The following is a 25,480-nucleotide window of genomic DNA, read 5'->3' as shown; positions in this document are numbered from 1 at the left end:
CTATTGTCATCTTTCCCCCTTCCTCCCTTTCCTACTCCCGTCGCTAATGATTCGCGGAATTTTGTTGGTTAGCACCCATCTGAGTTCGCAACTTTCCATTTTTAAGTTCACGGTTTTCTCTGGAGATATACGTAGCTGTTGGAAGTAGAACGTAGCCTCTCGGAAATTTGAAAACCACACAATGATGCAGGACGCCTGTCTTGCAACTTCAGCTGCTGGGGTTGACTGAGCAGCTCTGCCACGCTTTCGTGCTTACTAAGTGAACCCGTAACGAAGGGCGCTGCTCTTCTTTGGATCCTTCTATTTCTTCTATCAGTCGTATCTGCTACTGGCTCCCGACTAACGAGCAATATTGGTCGAACGAGGGTTTTGTTGGCTTCCTTCTATCTGGGTGAGGATTCTTTGTGTGAATCTCAGTCTGGTATCTGCCTCACATGTGATTAGTTTTATGTAGTCGTTCCAAATTAAATCGCTCCGTCGGCAAATACCTAGATATTTTATGTATGTGACTGTTTTCAGTAACTTTTTTCTGTAGTTGGATCTGTATTCAGTAATGGGCCTCCCGCCCATTTAAGCGCAGTACGTTACATTGCATACGGCGAGAGTCATCTGCCGATCATTGCACCAAGCGTCGATTCTTTGCCGATCTTCCTGCAGTTCGTAAACAGGAAATGAGGTTTAATCCTGTTCAGCACTTCTGGGCCGAAGTACAAACTGCTAAAGATCCGGCATGTTCGCGTTTATCTTTCTCAAAATGTCAGATAGCACGGACCAACAACGACAAATGTTGTCACAAAATTGGCGACCGTCTCACACAGTGGCGACAAACGGCAAGTGTTTACGCCGTCAATAAAACCGGAGATAGGTAGGCGATCGTACTGTTCGCGATTTGTGCCATGGAAGTTGATGAAACTGTTGCACATTCTACTGACACCTATGGCTGAAATATGCCTTACGTCGTACCTAACGTCGCATTAGTTAGTACCTTTAAGTTCAGTCCGGATGAAGTATAGGCACGGTTGTAGTGCACAGCTCTTTGTAACATATTAGTTTGGTGCATAAGTTAATAGAGTTCTTGTTTTGCATGTTGGTATTTCGGTTGTCATGGGTTTATTTATCGATTGTCATTTTTTATTTGTAGTTCAATGTTCCTACTTGAGTTTACATATCGTCATTTTGTTATTTGGAGATAGTGAACGGAGCTGTGGACGACAGAAACGGAGTGCCAAGTGGAGAAATCTGAACATTTCCGATATATTCTTCCGTTTGAGTTCAGTACAAGAGTGACAGCAGCGAAGGAAGCAACAACATTTGCGCCCTATGTGGGGATAGTACCATTGGACAGAGCACTGAAAGAAAACGGTTTTCTCGTTTCAAGGAGGATCGTTTTCACTTTAGTGACTCTCCACGTTCAGGAAGACCTTCCGGACTTAATTAAGAACTTGTAAACGCATTGACTCACAGTGATCCGCGTCATTGTACTCGAGAACTGGCAGATGTGATGAACTGTAATCATTCCACAATCGTGCGACATTTTCATGCAATGGGGAACGTTCAAAGATCAGGTATATAGGCACCGCAAATCACAAAAATCAGCTGGTGGTGCCGGCCGCGGTGGCCGAGCGGTTCTAGGCGTTTCAGTCAGGAACCGCGCGACTGCTGGGTCGCAGGTTCGAATCCTGCCTCGGGCATGGATGTGTGTGAAGTCCTTAGGTTAGTTAGGATTAAGTAGTTCTAAATTCTAGGGGACTGATGACCTCAGATGTTAAGTCCTATAGCGCTCAGAACCATTTGAACCATTTTTTACAGCAGGTGGCCATATACGATCTGTGCTTGCTCGTGATCAACTGGTTCGTGAACAACAAATCTATTCCTATCATGTATCGTTACTAGTGCCGAGAAATGGTGTCTTTATGCTAACATAAGGGAAAAGAAAGGAATGGTCGAGCCCAAACAACGCAGCAACTCCCTGCACAAAGACTCGCGCACATCAACAAAATATAATGTTATGTATCTGGTGGAACTGCGACGATATGGTGAACTACGGATTGCGTGTCCGTCGTGTAAGCATCACTGATGACATTTATTGTCAACAACAGAGACGTCTTGTAGACGCAATCCAATAACAACGACCAGGAAGACTGCGTGAAGTGGCGCAATCCAAGAACAACGACCAGGAAGACTGCGTGAAGTGGCGCAATCCAAGAACAACGACCAGGAAGTGATGCTACTGCACGACAATGTCAGCTGCTTACTGTTACACTGAGAAAAAATGCTATATGGAAGTTATTCATCTGATCTTGCGCCCTCAGATTTTCACCTTTTCCGCTCTCGATCAAACAACCTTCGAGGAACTTTCTTTTCGGATGAAAATGCACTCCGGACAATGCTCGACGAGTTCTCCTCAAAACCACGTGATTTCTACAGTCGCGGAATCGATAAGTTACCCCGTCGTTGGCAGACAGTTGCAAATAGCAAAGGAAAATATGTAATTTATGAGAAAAGTCTCTGTTATGTGTATCTGTTGTGTTTATTAAATACATGGAAAGACGATACGAACTTACGCAGCAAACCAATGTTTCAACGGACATGGAAAGAGGTGTGACATCATTACTTGGATTCCTAAAGGAATATCCGTTGTTGCTTTTCATTTTGCGACAGTTGTACAAACGTTAGTAAAGGTCTGCTGTAGCCAGTGGAGATTACATTCAAGCTGAATAAAAGCATTTTCTTCATATACGCAGGCGTATTTCTTATGTGGTACGAAACACCAGGAATATTTTGTACATCTCGCACATTAAATGGTGGTGCATAGCAATGCTTTTCAATACACGGGATGTTTCACAGCTCCTACTGCAGGCTTCTCAGGGTTGTAGAAGGGATTTAGTAGACAAAGTTCTGATGAGGAACCAATGTTCGTAAATGTACCGTTTGAATGTAAAAAATGTTTGAGGTTTGGCTCACTTTCAGATCTCTCGTTCCACCGTACGCACACAGTGGAGACAACGAGCTTTGACTTGCATGCTCTACAGCATCCCATGGCGTGGACAGTATCCCGAGGTGTTTCTACGTGAGGAAGTACGTCCTGTTCGAAGACGAGAGTGTGTCGCATCCGTGGAGCACCACAGTCCAATCTCCTAGTTACGAACGTGCCAGTGTAGTCGAACGGAAGTGTAAGTGATGTCATAATTGTAACAGGGACTGACGTTGGAGCTCTCTTCTCAAAAATGGTTCAAATGGCTGTGAGCACTAGGGGACTTAACTTCTGAGGTCATCAGTCCCCTAGAACTTAGAACTACTTAAACCTAACTAACCTAAGGACATCACACACATCCATGCCCGAGGCAGGATTCGAACCTGCGACCGCAGCGGTCGTGCGGTTCCAGACTGAAGCGCCTAGAACCGCTCGGCCACATCGGCCGGTCCCTCTTCTCAGATTGTGTGCGTGACGTCAAGAGGGAGATTTTAGAGTGGTCCGATCTTCAAACTTATTTTATATTAAAACGGTACATTTGCAGACTAGGTTCCTTATAAAAGCCTTACCTACTACATTCCCTCTACGACCTCTAGAAACCTGTAATAGAAATTGTGTAACGCCTGTGTAATCGCGAATAATCTAGAGAAATGATACAAAAATGCTACATACAGTATACATGGTATGTCGGAACTGATAGCGAAAACTGACACAAATCAAAGTGTATGAGAAAAGAAGCAAAAACAACTGGGCTTAAGTGTGACGTGAAGCCGGCCGGGGTGGCCGTGCGGTTCTAGGGGCTACAGTCTGGAACCGTAGGACAGCTACGGTCGCAGGTTCGAATCCTGCCTCGGGCATGGATGTGTGTGATGTCTTAGGTTAGTTAGGTTTAAGTAGTTCTAAGTTCTAGGGGACTGATGACATCAGAAGTTAAGTCCCATACTGCTCAGAGCCATTTGAACCATTTTTGTGACGTGAACCCCTAAGCTGTTTGTGAGTCAGTCCATAAAATTACCATGCACTAAAAACCGAATGTAACGAACAAAACAATACCTATAATAAGGTACAATCACAACATTTTTAGGAACTAACGACATAAAAATGTGTTACATCATACGAGCCTGCTTAAAATATTCAGGCTACAATGCATGAGCACACAGTAGATTTCATTTTGTTTGTGTATATCTTCTACACGTTTCTAGTTTAGTAAGGTGAACGTGTATTATGTAACATAACAATTTAAAGCAAGTTTGTTTACGTAGTTGTGTGAACAAATTCTGGTTGGTGGAATGGTGTTTTACCGTCTCTGCTTCCTCGTTTCTATACTGTAATACGGAGTCAGCAGGTTTCTGTCATTTGGTAAATTTATGTTAACTTTGCTTGCAGATGCCCTTCATGACGCCATGGTCGTCAGTTAATCTAAGGGAGGCAAGTGATGTGTGCCATGTATATGCAAAATGCGTGAATTTTGTGTTACGTGGCATTGTTTTTTAATTGCTCATGTGTCGTATAAGGGTCAAGCAGGGGCGAAAACGGTTAAAAAATGGGCATTCCGACAGGATGTGGCAGACAGTTAAAACTTGTTCGCCATGTGGACAAAGTGGGGGGGGAGCACCACTTACCAATGACGATAGATCAAAAAGCAGTGCCCAATACGCACCGTAGTTAAAATGACCTCCTGCCAGCGGGAGGGCTGAGAGTATGTCGTCCAAGCGGCTGGGAGAGGCTTAATAATCCTGAGCTTATTTCCATGAAGGGATAACCAATGGCGATGCCGAAGGGGCACCACCTCCTGAGAGACGGCAACACAGAGATTATTGGAGGGAATATAGGAACTCGTGGGCTGATGTACGAGGACTGCAGCCTTGGCAGCAGCGTCAGCAGTCTCGTTTCCTGGCAGACCGACATGACCACGAACCCACATAAACTGCACAGTGGCTCCACCAAGAGTGAGCAAGTGACAGTTTTCCTGGTCCCGTTGCACTAAGGGATGGGCGGTGTACAGCGCACACAGACTTTGAAGGGCGCCGAGAGAGTCTGAGTAGAGGACACAGAGGAAAAATCGGAGTCGTTCGATGTACTCCGTGGCCTGACACAGGGCGAAGAGCTCGACTGTAAATACTGAGCAGTATGCCGGAAGCCGATATCTGAAGACGTGGGAGCCAACGACGAAGGCAACACCCGAACCACGGTCAGTCCGAGAGCCATCAGTGTACACAAAGGCACTATCGCGAAATTCCATGCCAAGGTTGTGAACAGAAGGCGATAGAGCGACGCTGGAGTAGTGAACTTAGGAAGCTAATGAAGGTCAAGGTTAGCACGGGCAACTTCACGAAGCCAAGGTGGTGAGGGTTTCACACCCACTAGGAAAGTTGAAGGTAGTGTGAAGTTAAACTGCCGAAGCAAGAGCCGAAAGCGCACACCAGAAGTTGGCAGAGAAGAGGGACGAGCCCCATACTGGCGATCAAAGGAATCATCGAAGAAGGAGTTATATGATGGATGGTCACGCATGGCAGACAATGGCATGCATACCTGCTAAGGAGAAAGTCACGGCGGTGGGACAGTGGTAGTTCAGAAGCTTCAGCATACACACTGTCAACTGGGCTAGAATAAAAGGCGCCAGTGGCCAGCGTGTTTGATACTGTGACTGAAGATGAGAGACCACAAGTGAAGTACAGTCGTTAGCCATAATTTTAATGACGTCTCAGAGACCTGGTACTGACAGTAAGTACTTGCAACTGTGCCGGCCGGTGTGGCCGTGCGGTTCTAAGCGCTTCAGTTTGGAACCGCGTGACCACTACGGTCGCAGGTTCGAATCCTGCCTCGGGCATGGATGTGTGTGATGTCCTTTGGTTAGTTAGGTTTAAGTAGTTCTGAGTTCTGGGGGACTGATGACCTCAGAAGTTAAGTACCATAGTGCTCGGAGCCATTTGAACCATTTGAACTTGCAACTGTAATCACTTATATGTAAAATTGTTGATGAAATTTCATATAAAATGTCAAATAAATTTCATCTTGCTTTTTACCGGCTGTTGTTCTTAGAGTTAAGTATATTATATGCATCCAAAAATACGCGCCTCCAAAGTGGCCCAGGTAAGCTCAAAGGATGGACTCCCCTGGTTTCGCCATAAAAAAATTACACTATTTAGCCTCCAACAATTACACTATTTGGCTATCTACAACTGCAAAAATAATTTTTTAAACATATAAACACATTAATTCGAAATTATTAAACAATAACCCATCATTGTTAGAAAATTAAAGAAAAGCTTCTTAGTTTCTAAACATAGAAATAATAATTAAATTTGTCATTACGAAAATGTTTGCAAACAGGTTCGTACATTCGCCATACTTCGATATGCAAACAACTGACGGACAGAGTACAAGCAGAACAAGTGCCTGCTGAAACAACTTGACTAAATGACTGCCGAAGTAAAAATGCTATTTATAAATTATATGATTTTCTATCGCAACATCAAATATTTTTCCCTAATGGTCCGTTAGTCTGTTTACAGTTGCAGGCATGCTTAGAGAGTGTAGCGCCCCTTCATTATTTTTTATAATGTATTAAAAATACGCCGGCCGTTGTGGCCGAGCGGTTCTAGGCACTTCAGCCCGGAACCGCGCTGCTACTAATGGTCGCAGGCTCGAATCCTGCCTCGGGCATGGATGTGTGTGATGTCCTCTTATGATGGCTCTGAGCACTATGGGACTTAACATCTGAGGTCATCAGTCCCCTAGAACTTAGAACTACTTAAACCTAACTAACCTAAGGACATCACACACGTCCATGCCCGAGCAGGATTCGAACCTGCGACCGTAGTGGTCGCGCGGTTCCAGACTGAAGCACCTAGAACCGCTCGGCCACATGGGCCGGCTGTCCTTTTATGGCGTCAGATGTTAAGTCCCATAGTGCTTAAAGCCATCTATTAAAAATGCTTATACATCACTCGTCTTAAATCTTTGTAGAATAAAACAAGTGGAAGTGTAGAAACATTTTACTTATTGTGCTATATTTTGAAGTTTTTTTTACGACACACGTGATGTACGTAGCAAAATACAAGTTTGTTGTAAAAGAAGCATATGTGAGTAATTAAAGTGAAATTTATACAACAATCTGAAAAACAATATAATAATAAAATGAAAGTACAAGAACTAAAATATATTCGTGTGGTTCTAACACATGTAAGAGATTATTCATAGTCACTTCCTATAATCCCCTCACAGTCAGTGTCTACAGAAAGATAATAATTTCCTAGGCAACACTCGTGATGCTGAAAAATTGTGTTGTGCATTTTTCAGTTTCTTCGTCTTCTTCTTTGACCATGTCCTTTTTTTCCACTCCTTCTTCTTACACTGGGCAACGGCCTTGCCGCAGTGGCTACACCGGTTCCCGTGAGATCACCGAAGTTAAGCGCTGTCGGGCGTGGCCGGCGCTTGGATGGGTCACCATCCTGCCGCCATGTGCTGTTGCCATTTTTCGGGGTGCACTCAGCCTCGTGATGCCAATTGAGGAGCTACTCGACCGATTAGTAGCGGCTTCGGTCAAAGAATACCGTCCTAACGGTCGGGAGTGCGGTGTGCTGACCACACGCCCCTCCTTATCCGCATCCTCCTCGGAAGATGACACGGCGGCCGGACGGTCCCGGAAGGGCCACTTGTGGCCTAAAGACGGAGCTTTTTTTTTTTTTTTCTTCTTACACTGATGTCTGGGAATATGATATATTGTTACAGAACTCGTGGGAAAGCGGAGAGATTTAGTTCTTCATTTCCTGAAGGTCTTTCCATTTCTGAAATGTTGTCTCAAACTCGTCTCGATGCAAAGGCTGGTTAAAAAGTATCAAGCGGCACCAGTATTGGGCCTCATATAATCCACTTTCATAAACTGAAGAGCACGGTTTAGTGTATACTTGAGCTGCATAGCGAGAAGATCCACCTGGTATACCTCCTTTGAAATTTTTTTCCATCTGTGTCTTTAGCACCTTTAGCTTTTGCTGTGGCATCCATGGCTTTAAATGAAAGAAAGATTTCCGTTTCCGTTTTCACCACGGAAAGCTTGCTTCTGATCTGCTTCATTGCTTCCACCCTGTGTTGGGGAACAAATACATGTCTGAAGTCTGTCTTTGTCTTTTCAGACAGACCAAAAGGCTTTATCACATTCCATATACGTGTGGCCACGTCCAAGGACTTTATGATATATGGTGTAAATATGTTGATTTTGACTTAAGATGTACGAGTGGTATTTCAAATTATGGCTATTGAAACATATATTAAACATTACTATAAATTTATAAGCATTAGGCTATTTCTGTACTTTAAAAAAATACATACCCGAACCTTCGTTAAAGATATCAGCACTTCTCCTTCTGTCCACCATTTCATTTACACTTGTTGTGTTCAAAGTGCAGTCCAGCTAATGGCTTAGAGCTTAAACTTCATCATCAAAGACTGGGACACTATGCAGAATCTCGCGTGTACTTCTTTCACTCACAAGGGGAGGCCGCCAATTGTGAAATTCAGATTCGATTCATACTGCGCATAATAAAAGCTCATGGCCAGAGGTGTAATGTGGCAAAGCACCAAGATGCACTTCTCAGCCGTTGTCGAGAAAATCGAGTTAAAAGAAACCGTTGCGGTGAAATACTCTCTACGATTAATGATTTTTTACAGCGTCGTGGCGCAGCGGTAAGCGCTCGGGTTCGTAATCCGAAGGTCGCGGGATCGAATCTCGCGCCATGCAACCTTTTTTTTTTAGTATTTGTTTTTTATAATTCCAATATAATTAATTCCCGGCAACCAGTTGCAACAATTATGCATATAATAAGTTGTTGAAAGTCGTTTGTCGTCGAAAAACTGGCGACTTCGAACATCATTATGTTTTCCGCAAACAGAGTTGTATTTCACAAATATTATTAATTGTCTTCATAATGTTAACTACGTATTGTTAAAGGAAGACGTAGAAACGATATTCCGAAACGAATACGTATAGCGTAAGTCAAACGTTCGAATTAGAATGGAGACCCCACGAACACAAATTTGCTGTGGCAGGTATGAAATATAAACTCCGTTACTCGCTCGTTACACTTGAAGGACAGATGTTGAATGGGCCGAAACGAGCCGCCGCATAACAGCGTAGTTACCTGCTAACTTCGAAAGAAGGTAAATGCGGTCCCTGGCGCAGCTTATAACATCGTCGAAAATCAGTGCGGACGGGAGAGCTTTGGTACACCCTGTTAAACAAACGGAAAAATGGAGGCGGTACAATTGGAGAGCGATCCGCCTTCACCAACATGCATAAGCAATTCGTTAATACTTTATATACATATATATATATATATATATATATATATATATATATATATATATATATATATATATATATATTTGAATAACAAAAAACTAATAATAAAAAAAATTGCATGGCGCGACATTCGATCCGGCGACCTTCGGATTACGAACCCGAGCGCTTACCGCTGCGCCACGACGCTGTAGAAAATCATTAATCGTAGAGAGTATTTCACCGCAACGGTTTCTTTTAACTCGATTTTCTCGACAACAGCTGAGAAGTGTATCTTGGTGTTTTGCCACATTACACCTTTGGCCATGAGCTTTTATTATGCGCAGTATGAATCGAATCTGAATTTCACAATTGGCGGCCTCCCCTTGTCAGAAGAGATTCGTGCTTTAGCTTACCAATTGTGCATTTAGATCAGTTTCTTGTGAAATGTCCTTTGCAGCACTTACACTCTCAGCCCCACAATTTCTATTTCAATTAACCACTGCAGATGGAGAGTACACACTGAGGTGACAGAAGACATGGGATAGCTATATTCAGATATGTAGATGGCAGTAGAATCGCGTACACAAAGTATAAAAGGGCAGTGCATTGGCAGAGCTGTAATTTGTACTCGGGTAATTCATGTGAAATGGTGTCCGACGTGATTACGTCCGCATGATGGGTATTAACAGACTTTGAAAGCGGAATTCTAGCTGCTGCTGGACGCATGGGTCATTTCATTTCGAAAAATCGTTAGGGAATTCAATATTCCAAGATACACAGCGTCAAGAGTGTGCCGAGAATACCAAATTTTAGTCATTACTTCTCATCTCGGAGAATTCAGTGGCCAATGGCCTTCTCTGAGCGACCGAGAACACCGACGTTTGTGTAGAGGTATCAGTGCTAACAGACAAGCAACACTTCGTGAAATAACCGCAGAAATCAGTGTGGGACTGACGTACCACAAACGTATCCGTTAGGACAGTGCGGCGAAATATGCCGTTAATAGGCTTGGGCAGCAGATAACCGACACGAGGGCCTTTGCTAACAGCACTACATCACCTACATCGCCTCTGCGTCGCCCCTCCTGCGTTAGTATCCACACCAGTTGGACCCTAGACGGCTGGAAAACCGTGGCGTAGTCAGATGAGTCCCGATTTCAGTTGGAAGAGTTGAAGGCAGTCTTCGAGTGTGGCTCAGACCCCACAGAGCCATGCACCCAAGTTTTCAACAAGGCCCTTTGCTAGCTGGTGATGGCTCTATAATGGTGTGGGCTGTGTTTACACGGAATACCCTGGCTGCTCTGATCCAACTAAACCGATCATTGACTGTAAATGGTTATGTTTGGTTACTTTGAGACCATGTGCAGCCATTCATGCACTTCATGTCTCCAAGCAACAGTGTCAAATCAGCAGGCCACACTGGTCACGATTGGTTTTGAATAACATTCTAGGCAGTTTGAACTATAGATCTGTAAACCCAGATCGCCTGATATGGATCCCATGGAAAACTTATAGGACATAATCGAGAGCTCAGTTCGTGCACAAAAATCCTGCATCGGTAACACTTTCGCGATTGTGGACGCCTGTATAGGCAGATTAGCTCAATAGTCCTAGATGGGACTTCCAATCACTGGTTGAGTCCGAGCCACGTCGAGTCGCTGCACTACGCCGGGCAAAGCAAGGTACGTCACAATACTGGGAGGTATCCCCTACCTCAGTAGAAATGTGGGCTGTTGTGTACACTGCTGGAAATATAACCAGTACGCATGTGCCGGACATACCTGCTTTCAACTCCTTTCTGTACGTTGACGTAGGCGAAAGGTCGCGACGTCACAGACAGTGGTCAGTTGGTACAGTAGTAGGTGCAGTCTTGCGGCCGGCAGGTATCTGCTGCAGTAGCCAAAGCGAGAGAGAAGCGTGTTTGTTACCCACGGGCGTCCCCACAGCACTGACTCCTCTTGAGGGACTGCGCTCCTTTTATAGGCCGGCCATTATCTACACGCGTGACCTCGGAAGCTGCCCCCGTTGCCTCTGCGCTACATAACACTGCCACTTGTCAACGGCGGAAGATGTTCACTATGTGAATATAATTGGGGTGTTAGGTACAACTGTTTCGACTGTGAACGTGTCTGGGGTACAGCTACGGAGTCAAAAAAATTTACATACATACTTTAGTAGGTCAACTGTTTAATATACACTGATGTATAACTAAAGAATAACATCTCTAAGGACGTGGCGTGAGGCAACATATTTTAGTGAATCATCGAAGGTCGCTGAAAGTCATAGTAAAGAGAATTTTATATTCCTCAGAGCCTGCAGTGTAAGCTAGTTGGACCACGCAATGAAAATTCTACAAGTAATACGTAAAGGCCCAAAAATAACACTTTTCAAGGAAATGAATGTATACACACACATACTAAACTACTCAGCCAAATTCTAAACGAAAAAACTGAACTTCAGCATAAAAGTTTAGTTTGAAAAAACTTCCATCGAAATTTTAGAACGCGTTAATAGACAACATGATAAGGCAAGGCTACTCACACAAACCTACACAGAGAGTCTACAACCACCACACAATTCCCAATATACAGGGTGATCAAAATGTCAGTATAAATTATAAAACTGAATAAATCACGGAATATTGTAGATAGAGAGGTAAAAATTGACACACAAGCTTGGAATGACATGGGATTTTATTAGAACCAAAAAAGAAACAAAGTTCACAAAAGTCTGACAGATGGCGCTGGACAGCAAAACTGTTACCGTGACGGGTGAGAGGTATGCCGATATGTTAAAGAATTGCATCATCCCCAGCCTGGCTAATAAACACCTGCTGGAACGTACGCTGTTTATGAGGGATGGCGCTCCACCCCATATTGCTAGATGCGTGAAAGATCTCTCGCGAGCGTCGTTTGGTGATGATCGTGTGCTCAGCCGCCACTTTCGTCATGCTTGGCCTCCCAGGTCCCCAGACCTCAGTCCGTGCAAATATTGGCTTTGGGTTTACCTGAAGTCGCAAGTGTATCGTGATCGACCGACATCTCTAGGGATGCTGAAAGACAACATCCGATGCCAATGCCTCACCATAACTCCGGACATGCTTTACAGTGCTGTTCACAACATTATTGTTGATGAATGATGCTGGACATATTGAGCATTTACTGCAAAGAACATCATCTTTGGTTTGTCTTACTTTGTTATGCTAATTATTGCTATTCTGATCAGATGAAGCGCCATCTTTCGGCCATTTTTTGAACTTTTGTATCTTTTTGGTTCTAATAAAACTCCATGTCATTCCAAGCATTTGTGTCAATTTGTACGTCTCTATCTACAATGTTCCGTGATTTATTCAGTTTTCTAATTTATACTGACTTTCTGATAACCCGATATATATATATATATATATATATATATATATATATATATATATATATATATATATATTTATTTATTACTCAACAACAACGTCTAATGTTGAGAAAATATACTTATAAACAAAAAAACTCAATCTGCGCTACAAATACAATACGTTGAATTATTTGACAGCTACAACGTCGTCAATGAGATATGGAAGTAAGTACTCGACTCGCTGTTACAAAACCAGTCACATGTACAACGTAAAAATTGTATATACTAACAGCGGTATGTAGGTGCAGATCGCTTGAATAGAGGAAGGCAGCCGAAAGAAGCTTACTGCCTTACTGTACAAATGGTTCAAATGGCTCTGAGCACTATGGGACTCAACTGCTGAGGTCATTAGTCCCCTAGAACTTAGAACTAGTTAAACCTAACTAACCTAAGGACATCACAAACATCCATGCCCGAGGCAGGATTCGAACCTGCGACCGTAGCGGTCTTGCGGTTCCAGACTGCAGCGCCTTTAACCGCACGGCCACTTCGGCCGGCCTTTACTGTACAACTCCTGAACAAAAAGTAAATAGCAGTTTCCTGATACAGTGTACATAAAATGCATTTTCAAGTACAGAGAATGATCCATAGCCCTGTATTGCGGATGGAATACAACTACGTACCGGACGTGAAAAGTCTGCGCCCCGATCAAATATAACTCCACTTGCTGAAAGAATGGCCTATCGTTTAGAGCATTGTATCACGTCAGGAAACACCGTAGACACTTTAGAACCGTAATCATGTGTTCAGACTGAGCAATTACATTAAATTCGAGAAGGGTACGTTGTGGGCAGTCAAGACAGATGGTCCTACTCAAGAACTGATGAACACATACGACGTCAGTGTAAAGCTGTGTACCAGTGTTCATGTCAGTGGATCATGAAAGGTATACAGGGTGAGCGTAAAGTCTTGCTCTGATTACTAAAACTCACTTATAAGGATCTACACTAGATACAGCTATGCGGTTTGTTGCAAATGGTAGCTTAGCTCATAAGGCTTTTTTCTCTCTCCATGTCTGTGACAAAGTCTCTTCCGTCACCACCTTTACAGCATCTCGTATTCGTGTTGTAAGAGTTTCTATCTCAGTAACTAATGAACTGAACACTTTATGCTTAACGTAACCGCACAAAAAAGTCAAGTGGTGTTATGTCTTGTGAACGTGGTATCCATGGTGCTGGACTCAGCCTGCCGATCCATATGTCTTAAAAGGTTTCATCAAAGAACTGGCGAACAAATAAACCTCAGTATGTCAGCGCACTATCTTGTTGGAACTCTACCCGTGGTTGAAATTCCTCAAACTGAGGAGCAGAACAAAGTTCCAACATGTCCAGGTAAACTGTTGCCCAAATGGTAGGCTCGGTGAAAAGAACGATCCAAACACTATGTTGTTCATTTAGCCAAACCAAACATCCACTTTCAGGCTGTCCCTTATCTGCTGTATCACGATTCGTGGGTTCTCCGACTCCCGGATGCGAACATTATGGCTGTTTATTTTCCAGAAGATGTGAAAAGTCGTTTCACTGGAAAGATAAACTTTAACGTAGTCATTGCCCGTGCATCTGTTCGCTCCAGAATGTTTCTAGCAAACTTCCCACGTCTGCACCTACTGTATCATTTGGTTTCATGGCTTATTGTAGCTGCACTTTGTATTCATGGAAATGCAACCGTTTGTGCAAAATCTTCATTACAGTGCTCTGGCGTATGCCCGATTCTCTCGAAACACGTCTCGTTAATTTCTGCCGACTGTGCTGGAATATTTTGCGCGCGGTATCAATAGTGCCGTCACTCATTCAGTGTCTGCTGCATCTTGCCTAATCACCAACGCTGCCACTCTGTTTAAACCTTTCGTACCATCCTTTGATACCCTTGACCTCTGACGAATCTCGGCCATAGGCATATCGGGGTTGTCTCTGAACTGTAATAGGCGACCGTGTTTTGTGAAAATCCAAATACATTGCGCTTTCTCCTGTATAGACAGCAATGTGACAGCAGCACTCCTAAATTATGCACTCTGTAGCAAGCGAAAGAGAGAAAAGAAATCCGATGCTGTCATAACACATGTTCAGGTGTATTCTCAGGAAGTTCATGCGTTAAGCTACCATTTTCGAGAAACTGCATTTCCGTATTTTACGACTGTAAGACGCTAAGTACTATAAGACGCACCTTAATTTTTAACCGATTTTTTTAAAAATAGCATTTTACTATTTTTATTATTAGACTGCAAAGCCAGACTAAAAAAGGTCTTAGTTTATAAAACGGAACTGACTCTTAAAATCCTTGAAAATCGTCATCTGAACTTTTTCTTCTTCTTCGTCTTCGACTTCCTCTTCATCGTCATAGTTGTTCTCGTCATAAACGAGATGTCTTCAGTGCCGTTACTTATGTACCGTTACTAATGGCGCACTTCTTTAGAGACTTAACCATAATGTCTTCTCTCACTCTAAACCACGACTGTTTTGTCAACCGATACGTTTGTTTCATGGTAGGTCGTTTTAAAGCTCCCTTGGGCGTGAATTCATATCGGGTTTCATTCATCATCCATTTGTTCCATCCTCTCTCATATACACTTTAAATGGTTTATTTATCGAGACATTAAGAGGTGGCAATTGCGAAGTAAGTCCTGCCGGAAGATGATGCTCTGTTACTTCCCTGTCTGAATTTCTATTTCAGAGAATTTTTCAAATGGCTAACACAAGAAGAGAACTCTTCTTCAATAAAGCACCTTTCCTTCTCTTCCACACTCTTTTAATACATAATTCCATACCAGCTTCGTCCATTCAACCCTCCGCCAGCAATACCTGACAGTAGTTCAGAAGGTTTTGGCATTGTTTTGCGCTTGTAAGTGATCATTGGATTAAGTTTTGTACCATCAGCACAACATGAAAGGACAACAGTTAGTGAATTTTTTCATGTACACTCGTTTTTATAGATAAAGTTTTAGGACCTTTCATAGCAACAGTTCTGTTACTCGGCAAATCACATGTGAGAGGAGTTTCTTCGATATTCGCTATATGGCTTAGTTCCAGACTGGTTTGCTTTCGATGTTGAATAATGATGCACTGGAAAGACAATATTTTCTCTTTATGATCTTGTGGAATTTTCTGAGATATTTCGATTTTGGTTCGCATGCCAAGTGAATGACACTTCACATACCCGCATCACCAACCAGCTCCACTCTTAATGTCTGTTAAGTTCCACTGTAGCGCTAGCATACCAGCGTGTATTTGAATAATTTTTGTATTAATTCCAGTGCCATTTTGACAGTGTTCTTGAATCCATTTCGCTATGTCATCATCTGTTTTTGCCCATTATGCATTCAGTCCTCTCTTTACACATTTAGTCTTCCTTGTTTTTTTTTTCAGTTCTTCTTTACTAGCCCGCCAATAGCGAATGATTTTTTTCTGTTGGTGGAGGGTCGAAATGACCCTCAGCTGCTCTCTTTCCGTTCTTCGGCATATACTATTACTCTCAATTTATAGCCCGCCTCGTACGAATAGCTACGGAACTACCTACCAGCAAAAATACCGATGACACAAACCACTTTTAATTCACGTTCAGTGACACCGTAGACTGCAACGACGCATCATAGGGTACTCACAAGGGAACCTCCCCATCGCACCCCCCTCAGATTTAGTTAGAAGTTGGCACAGTGGATAGCCCTTGAAAAACTGAACACAGATCAGTCGAGAAAACAGGAAGAAGTTGTGTGGAAGTATGAAAAAATAAGCAAAATATACAAACTGAGTAGTCCACGCGCAACATATACAACAACAAGGATAGCGCGAGCTCAGCAGCGCCGTGGTCCCGTGGTTAGCGTGAGCAGTTGTGAAACAAGAGGTCATTCGTTCAAGTCCTCCCCCGTGTGAAAATTTTAATTTCTTTATTTTCGCGAAGTTATGATCCGTCCGTTGGTTGATTGACGTCTCTGTTCATTGCAATAAGGTTAGTATCTGTGTTTTGCGATCGCACCGCAAAACCGTGCGATTAGTAGACGAAAGGACGTGCCTCTCCAATGGGAACCGGAAACATTTGATCGCTAGGTCATAAGTCAACCGATTCCTCCACAGGAAAACACGTATGATATATTCTATACGACACTGGTGACAGCATATGCGTCACATGACAGGAATATGTTGTCGACCCACCTAACTTGTACACTTGGCCAAAGGGTAAAAAGATTCTTCTAACTTGCCCGATTTAGGTTTTCTTGTGGATGTGGTAATCACTCCCAAAAAGCGATGAAAACGTAACAGTTTGTCACAGACTGAAAATAAAAAATTGCAGTTTTCACAAGTCTTGAACCGAGGACCTCTCGTTCCACAGCTGCTCACGCTTACCACTCCCTTGATGTTGCCTATCTTGCACATGGACTACTCATTTTGAATATTTTGTTTATTTTTTCATAGTCCCACACAACTTCTTCCTGTTTTCTCGATTGATGTGTGTTCAGTTTTTCAAGGCCTATCCACTGTGCCAACTTATAACTAAATCTGAGGGGGGTGCGATGGGGAGGTTCCCTTGTCAGTATTCTGGGTTGGTGACGGCGCGGCTGGAGGAAGACAGCGTTAGCAAGCTTGTGAATTCCCGTAACTCAGGTTGGTCGCATCGGTGTACTGCTGCTGCCAGTAGAATTCAGTGTCGCCAGGTAGACATAGGTTTCCCGCGGCATCGAATATATGGCCATTCTTAAGACTGGCGGGAATTTTAAATCAAACGCTGAACATTTTTATATTAATTTCGAGTATAAGACCCACCTGAATTTTGGAGACAATTTTTCGCAGAAATAAGTGCGTCTTATAGTCCGTAAAATACAGTACTGCATCTAGCATAATTCCTTAGACATACATTTTTTTGTAATCGAAGAAAGACTTTATGCTCGCCCTGTACAACTGCTGTCTGTTCACTACTGACCTGCGGCATCTGTAGCTGGTTGCATGGGGACTGGTAGCACACGAAGCACAATTGGTTCGGAAAACGCAATTTTGGAAAAGTGAGGGAAAAATTGGATTGGTGCATAGTTCGTACCAGTTTTCCGTAAGTTTAATAAACACAACAGATGCACATAAGAGAGACTTGAGTCATTATGGAGTAACACGTTTGTATGAAGTTCATCAAACCCCGAAAGTCTTCCTGAACATGAAGAGTCACTAATGTCAAAACGATCCTCCGTAAAAGGAGAAAATAATTTCCTTGCCGTGCTCTGTCCAATGCCATTATCTCCCCACATTTGGCGCAAATGTTTCTGGCTGCCTCCGCTGCTGTCAACCCTCTATTCAACTCAAACAGAAGAATGTTCCGATTTCTCCACTTGGTTATGTTATGATATGTTATGTTAACCGGGGCCCTAGAAACGACGGAGAGGCACCGTCCCCGCCGCAGCCGCAGTGGTCCGCAACCCCACGACGACTACCGCAGTCCACTTCATCCCTCCGCCGCCCCACACCGAACTCAAGGTTATTGTGCGGTTCGGCCCCCTAATAACTACTGCGACTTACATCCTTCTGAATCTGCTTACTGTATTCATCTCTTGGTCTCCCTCAATTTTTTGCGCCCCACACTTCCCTCCAGTACTAAACTGATGATCCCATGATGTCTCAAAATGCGTCCTATTAACCGATCCCTTCTTTTAGCCAAGTTGTGCCACAAATTTCTTGTCGCAACAGTTCTAGTCAGTACCACCTCGTTAGTTACTGACCAGCCTACCTAATCTTCAGCACGGTGCCGTTACTACATTTTACAAGCTTCTCTTCTCTTCTTGTCTAAAGTGTCTATCGTCGATGTTTCACTTCCACACATGTCTACACTGCAGACAAATATCTTCACAAAACACTTCCTAATATTTAAGTTGATACTCGATGTTAGCAAATTTCTCTTCTTCATAAACGCTTTTCTTGCCACTGCCAGTCTATATTTTATATCCGCTTACTTCGGCCTTCATCAGTTATTTTGCTGTCCAAATAGCAAAAATATCTACTACTTTAAGTGTCTCGTTTCCTATTCTAATTCTCTCAGCATCACTTGATTTGATTACACTAAAATCCATTATCTTGTTTTCCTTTTGTTGATGTTCATCTTATATTCTCCTTTCAAGACAATGTCCATTCCGTTCAACAGCTCTACCAGGTCTTTGCTGTCTATGACAGAATTACAGTGTCATCGGCAAACCTCAAAGTTTTTATTTCTTCTCCCTGACCTTTAATTCCTGTTCCAAATTTTTCTTTGGTTTTCTTTACTCCTTGCTAAATATACAGACTGAATAACATCGGCGATAGGCCACAGCTCTGTCTTCCTGCCTTCTCAACCACTGCTTCCCTTTCATGACCCTCGACTCTTATTACTTCCGCCTTTTTTCTATATAAGTTGTAAATAGACTTTATCTCTCTGTGTTTTCTCCCACTATCTTCGTAATTTTAAAGAGAGATTTCCAGTCAACATTGTCAAAATCTTTCTCTAAGTCTACAAGTGCTACAAACATAATTGTGGGTTACCTTAATCTATCTCCTAAGAAATGTCGTAGGGTCGGTATTACCTCCTCTGTTCCTACATTTCTCCGATATCCAAGCTGATCGTTCCCGAGGTCGGCTTCTACCAGTTTTTTTCTATTCTACCCCACAGAAAATTTAGTAGGGTTTTGTGTGGAAAGTATTATTTAAGTATCAGGTGCGACTCACAAGGGAACCTCCCCATCGCACCCCCCTCAGATTTAGTTATAGGTTGGCACAGTGGATAGACCTTGAAAAATTGAACACAGATCAATCGAGAAAATAGGAAGAAGTTGTGTGGAACTATGAAAAAAAATTAGTAAAATATACAAACTGAGTAGTCCATGCGAAGATATGCAACATCAAGGACACTCTGAGTATAGGTGCGCCGTGGTCCCGTGGTTAGCGAGAGCAGCTACGGAACGAGAGGTCCTAGGTTCAAGTCTACCTTCGAGGGAAAAGTTTCATTTTTTATTTTCAGTTTATTTGAGAAACTCTTATGTTTTCATCACTATTTTGGGAGTGATTATCACATCTACAAGAAAACCTAAATCGCGCAAGGTAGAAGAATCTTTTTACCCATTCGCTAAGTGTACAAGTTAGGTGGGTCGACAACATATTCCTGTCATGTGACGCACATGCCGTCACCAGTGTCGTATAGAATATATCAGACGTGTTTTCCCGTGGAGGAAACGGTTGACCTATGACCTTGCGATCAAATGTTTTCGGTTCCCATTGGAGAGGCACGTCCTTTCGTCTACTAATCGCACGGTTTTGCGGTGCGGTCGCAAAACACACACACTAAACTTATTGCAGTGAACAGAAACGTCAATGAACGAACGGACAGATCATAAGTTTGCGAAAATAAAGAAAGTAAAAGTTTCAGTCGAGGGAAGATTTGAACCAAGGACCTCTCGTCCCGCAGCTACTTTTTTTTTTTTTTTTTTTTTTTTTTTTTTTAATCTTAGGTCATAAGTCCCCTAGAACTTAGAACTACTTAAACCTAACTAACCTAAGGACATCACACACACCCATGCCCGAGGCAGGATTCGAACCTGCGACCGTAGCAGTCCCGCGGTTCCGGACTGCAGCGCCAGAACCGCTAGACCACCGCGGCCGGCAAGCTACTCACGCTAACCACGGGACCACGGCGCTGCTGAACTTGCACTGTCCTTGATGTTGCCTATCTTCCATATGGACTACTCAGTTTGTATATTTTACTAATTTTTTTTACGGTTCCACACAACTTCTTCCTGTTTTCTCGATTGATCTGTGTTCAGTTTTTCAAGGCCTATCCACTGTGCCAACTTATAACTAAATCTGAGAGGGGTGCGATGGGGAGGTTCCCTTGTCAGTAATTGTTTTTTTTAACATTTATAGTATATTCTACGCCCCCTAGTATCTACTGGACGCAAACTTTAGCTTAGGCTTTCGAGAATCCACGACGGCTCACGGGAAACACGCATCATTTGTAATTTCTGCAGACCACACTGACCAACCGTCCAACTTCTTTCTCCATTTAGACGGTCCTAAACTCGTGTCGTGCTGCATACATTCGTTGGACCGTTCATGACATTCTCTCACCAGTAGACCAACAAATTAGCTCCTTATTCTGTCTGATGCGACTCGTAGACGAAATTCAGACGCTTTTCTGAATAGGCACAGTATGAAATTCTTCCTGGAAAGCGGTCAGTTGAATAACGCGTGTATATTCTTATTTTGCGCTTGTTGCAGTGTCGTACGTCAGGATGAGCGCTAGGTGTGAAGAATGACAAGCTAGGTTTGTTATCAGAGGCATGTGATTCCGAAGCATGTGAGCCGCGAGGGATACGTTAGAAGTCAGTGACGCTACGTGATAAGGCCGTCTGTGTGTGTGGTCTGTGCCGTCGCCGCTGGTAAGCACGATGGAAATCATGTGACATGGGTTTTTTTGTCACGTGAGTCGACCTTGTGGTCAGCAGGGTTACACCACAGAGCCTGCTCGATATACGTAAACAGCTTTTACTGCGTTAATCCTATAGAGAGAACCGATCGCAGATCATATTTTCAGCCTGCGGCAACTTGCGACCTTGTAAGATATGGTAACGTAATCAAATTATCTCGAAGAGGACGAGGAAAACTGCAGGATATCGGGAGTGAAGGCGCCAGGTTTGAAACAATACTTCACTGAGCACATGAAAAGCGATCCGGACGGGAAAATTAACTCGTTTTCGTAGAAATAGTAACTCTCTCAATAGTAAAGATGCACTTCGATTTGGAAGACTTGGTTGCTTGAAAGTAGCAATATTGCATGTTTCTATACGCTCTGAAACAGACGTTGCATCTTTAAAGTCTCGAAAAATAAATAACAAAAATAGGAAATTAAATGAAATTCGGAACAATGTAAATGAAATTGTCCAGGCAACGGATCTGCAGTAGACGTCTGCATAGGAAACGGATGTGTAGATGAATTACAACAGAAACAAAATACAACGTCAAAACATTATAAGGTTGAACAAATTCTTATGTTTTCAATTCAGTTTGTCGTTGCCATGCGAAGTAAAAGAAACAAGTTTATATTTTCAGATTCTAAAGTCGTCGGAAATGTGCTAGCTGAATGCATAAACTTTTGAGGGACAGTTACTGCAGCCTAGTGACAAAACTGTCGATAAGATCTACATCTGCAATAAAATATAAATCCAGATGACTGTCTGAAGTAGTGGTACAGGAAATTTCTTATATTTATTCTTCTACATCTTAATCTACATCTGCATGATTACCCTGCACACAATTTGGTGCCAGGCAGAGGGTTCATCGACCCACCTTTAAGCTACGAGTACTTCTCTACCGTTTCACTCTCGAACAACGTGCGGGAAAACGAACACGTTTCCGGGCGAGCTTTGATTTCTTTTATTTTAATACAATTATTATTGCTCCCTACGTAGGTGGGCACAAACAAAATATTTTCACACTCTGAGAAACAAGTTGGTGATTGAAAACCCATGAGAAGTTCCTGCCGCAGAGAAAAACGCCTTTGTTTTAATTACTTCGACTCCAATTCGTGTATCATATCAGTGGCACTCTCTCCCTTATTTTGCTATAGCACAAAACGAGCTGCCCTCCTCTGAACTTTTTCGACGTCCTCCATCAGTCCTGTCTGATGTTGTTGTTGTGGTCTTCAGTCCTGAGACTGGTTTAATGCAGCTCTCCATGCTACTCTATCCTGTGCAAGCTTCTTCATCTCCCAGTACTTACTGCAACCTACAACCTTCTGAATCTGCTTAGTGTTTTCATCTCTTGGTCTCCCTCTACGATTTTTACCCTCCACGCTGCCCTCCAATGCTAAATTTGTGAGCCCTTGATGCCTCAGAACATGTCCTACCCACAGGTCCCTTCTTCTTCCCAAGTTGTGCCACAAACTCCTCTTCTCCCAAATTCTATTAGTTATGTGATCTACCCATCTAATCTTCAGAATAGTCCGCCCCCGGTAGCTGAGTGGTCAGCGCGACAGACTGTCAATCCTAAGGGCCCGGGTTCGATTCCCGGCTGGGTGTTGTGTTGTCCTAATCATCATCATTTCATCCCCATCGACGCGCAAGTCGCCGAAGTGGCGTCAAATCGAAAGACTTGCACCAGGCGAGCGGTCTACCCGTCGGGAGGCCCTCGTCACACGACATTATTATTATTATCTTCAGCAATATTCTGTAGCACCACATTTCGAAAGCTTCTGTTCGCTTCTTGCCCAAACTATTTATCGTCCATGTTTCACTTCCATACATGGCTACACTCCATACAAATACTTTCAGACACGACTTCCTGACACTTAAATATATACTCGGTGTTAACAAAATTCAGTTATTTTGCTCCCCAAATAGCAAAACTCCTTTACTACTTTAAGTGTCTCATTCCTAATCCAATTCCCGCAGCATCAACCGACTTAATTCGACTACATTCCATGATCCTCGTTTTGCTTTTGTTGATGTTCATCTTATATCCTCCTTTCAAGACACTGTCCATTCCGTTCAACTGCTCTTCCAAGTCCTTTGCTGTCTCTGACAGAATTACAATGTCATCGGCGAACCTCAAAGTTTTTATTTCTTCTCCATGGATTTTAATATCTACTCCGATTTTTTCTTTTGTTTCCTTTACTGCTTGCTCAATATACATATTGAATAACATCGGGGAGAGGCTACAACCCTGTCTCACTCCTTTCCCAACCACTGCTTCCCTTTCATGCCCCTCGACTCTTATAACTGCCATCTAGTTTCTGTACAAATTGTAAATAGCCTTTCGCTCCCTGTATTTTACCCCTGCCACCTTCAGAATTTGAAACAGAGTATTCCATCAACATTGTCAAAAGCTTTCTCTAAGGCTACTAGTGCTAGAAACGTAGGTTTGCCTTTCCTTAACCTTTCTTCTAATATAAGTCGTAAGGTCAATATTGCCTCAAGTGTTCCAATATTTCTACGAAATCCAAACTGATCTTCCCCAAGGTCGGCTTCTACCAGTTTTTCCATTCGTCTGTACAGAATTCGCGTTAGTATTTTGCAGCTGTGACTTATTAAACCGATAGTTCGGTAATTTTTCACATCTGTTAACACCTGCTTTCTTTGGGATTGGAATTATTATATTCTTCTGGAAGTCTGAGGGTATTTCGCCTGTCTCATACATCTTGCTCACCAAGGCCGTCAGTAGTTCTAATGGAATGTTGTCCACTCCCGGGGCCTTGTTTCGACTCAGGTCTTTCAGTGCTCTGTCAAACTCTTCACGCAGTATCGTATCTCCCATTTCATCTTCATCTACATCCTCTTCCATTTCCATAATATTGTCATCAAGTACATCGCCCTTGTATAGACCCTCTGTATACTCGTTCCACCTTTCTGCTTTCCCTTCTTTGTTTAGAACTGGGTTGCCATCTGAGCTCTTGATATTCATACAAGTGGTTCTCTTTTCTCCAAAGGTCTCTTTAATTTTTCTGTAGGCAGTATCTATCTTACCCCTAGTGAGATAGGCCTCTACATCCTTACATTTGTCCTCTAGCCATCCCTGCTTAGCCATTTTGCACTTCCTGTCGATCTCATTTTTGAGACGTTTGTATTCCTTTTTGCCTGCTTCATTTACTGCATTTTTATATTGTCTCCTTTCATCAATTAAATTCAATATTTCTTCTGTCACCCAAGGATTTCTACTTGCCCTCGTCTTTTTACCTACTTGATCCTCTGCTGCCTTCACTACTTCATCCCTCAGAGCTACTCATTCTTCTTCTACTGTATTTCTTTCCCCCATTCCTGTCAATTGTTCCCTTATGCTCTCCCTGAAACTCTCTACAACCTCTGGTTTAGACAGTTTATCCAGGTACCATCTCCTTAAATTCCCATCTTTTTGCAGTTTCTTCAGTTTTAATCTACAGTTCATAACCAATAGATTGTGGTCAGAGTCCACATATGCCCCTGGATATGTCTTACAATTTAAAACCTGGTTCCTAAATCTCTGTCTTAGCATTATATAATCTATCTGATGCCATCGAGGCCGGCCGCGGTGGCCGTACGGTTCTAGACGCTTCAGTCCGGAACCGCGGGACTGCTACGGTCGCAGCCTCGGGCATGGATGTGTGTGATGTCCTTAGGTTAGTTAGTTTTAAGTAGTTCTAAGTTCTAGGGGACTGATGACCTAAGATGTTAAGTCCCATAGTGCTCAGAGCCATTTTTTTATGCCATCTAGTATCTGTCTGATATGGATTCCAAACCACACAGCAGTGCTCGTGAAGAGGGAGGACAAGCGTAGTGCAAGCAGCCTCTTTCGTAGACCTGTAATATTTTCTAAGTGTTCTGCCGATAAATCGCAGTCTTTGGTTTGCTTTCCCCACAACATTATCTATGTCATCGTTCCAATTTAATTTATTCGTAATTTTGGTCCTCAAGTATTAAGCTTACAGCCTTTAAATTTTTGTGAATTATCGTGTAACTGAAATTAGGCGGTTCCTTTTAGTTCTCATGTGTATTACTTCACATTTTTCGTGATTTACCAATTTCTGCATCATACAGATATCTTGTCTAAATAATTTTGAAATTCGTTTTGATCATCTGATGATTTTACACTACAATACGTGAAAGCATCATTTGCAAACACTCTAAGAGGGCCGCTCACACAGCTGGACAGCTGAGACGATACTTCATAGTGCAGCAATTTAATTATAAACCGCTTGTGAGGAACAGTCTCAAAAGCCTTCTGGAAAATCTAAGAACATGGAATCAGTTTTACGTCACCTGTCGATATCACTCATCACTTCGTGAGAACAAAGAGCAAGTTGTTTTGGAAAACAACCACATTTTCTAAATCCGTCTTGGCTCTGCCTTCT

At 42.8% G+C, this 25,480-nt stretch overlaps 1 protein-coding gene across 1 annotated transcript in view; it reads right to left on the bottom strand.

The window, feature by feature from the left end:
• The window catches only part of LOC126199356 (probable cytochrome P450 6g2), a 76,874-nt gene extending 65,683 nt beyond the window's left edge, over positions 1-11,191 (bottom strand). The window contains exon 1 of the mRNA XM_049936219.1: positions 11,035-11,191. The gene's annotated coding sequence lies outside the window, so the exon portion shown is untranslated. The remainder of the gene's footprint in view (positions 1-11,034) is intronic.
• Between the last annotated feature and the right edge of the window lie 14,289 nt (positions 11,192-25,480).

This window comes from Schistocerca nitens, chromosome 8, assembly GCF_023898315.1.
Source record: "Schistocerca nitens isolate TAMUIC-IGC-003100 chromosome 8, iqSchNite1.1, whole genome shotgun sequence".
Taxonomy (NCBI): domain Eukaryota; kingdom Metazoa; phylum Arthropoda; class Insecta; order Orthoptera; family Acrididae; genus Schistocerca; species Schistocerca nitens.
Note: the sequence above shows the minus strand (reverse complement) of the source record. Positions and strands in the feature narration are given on the sequence as shown.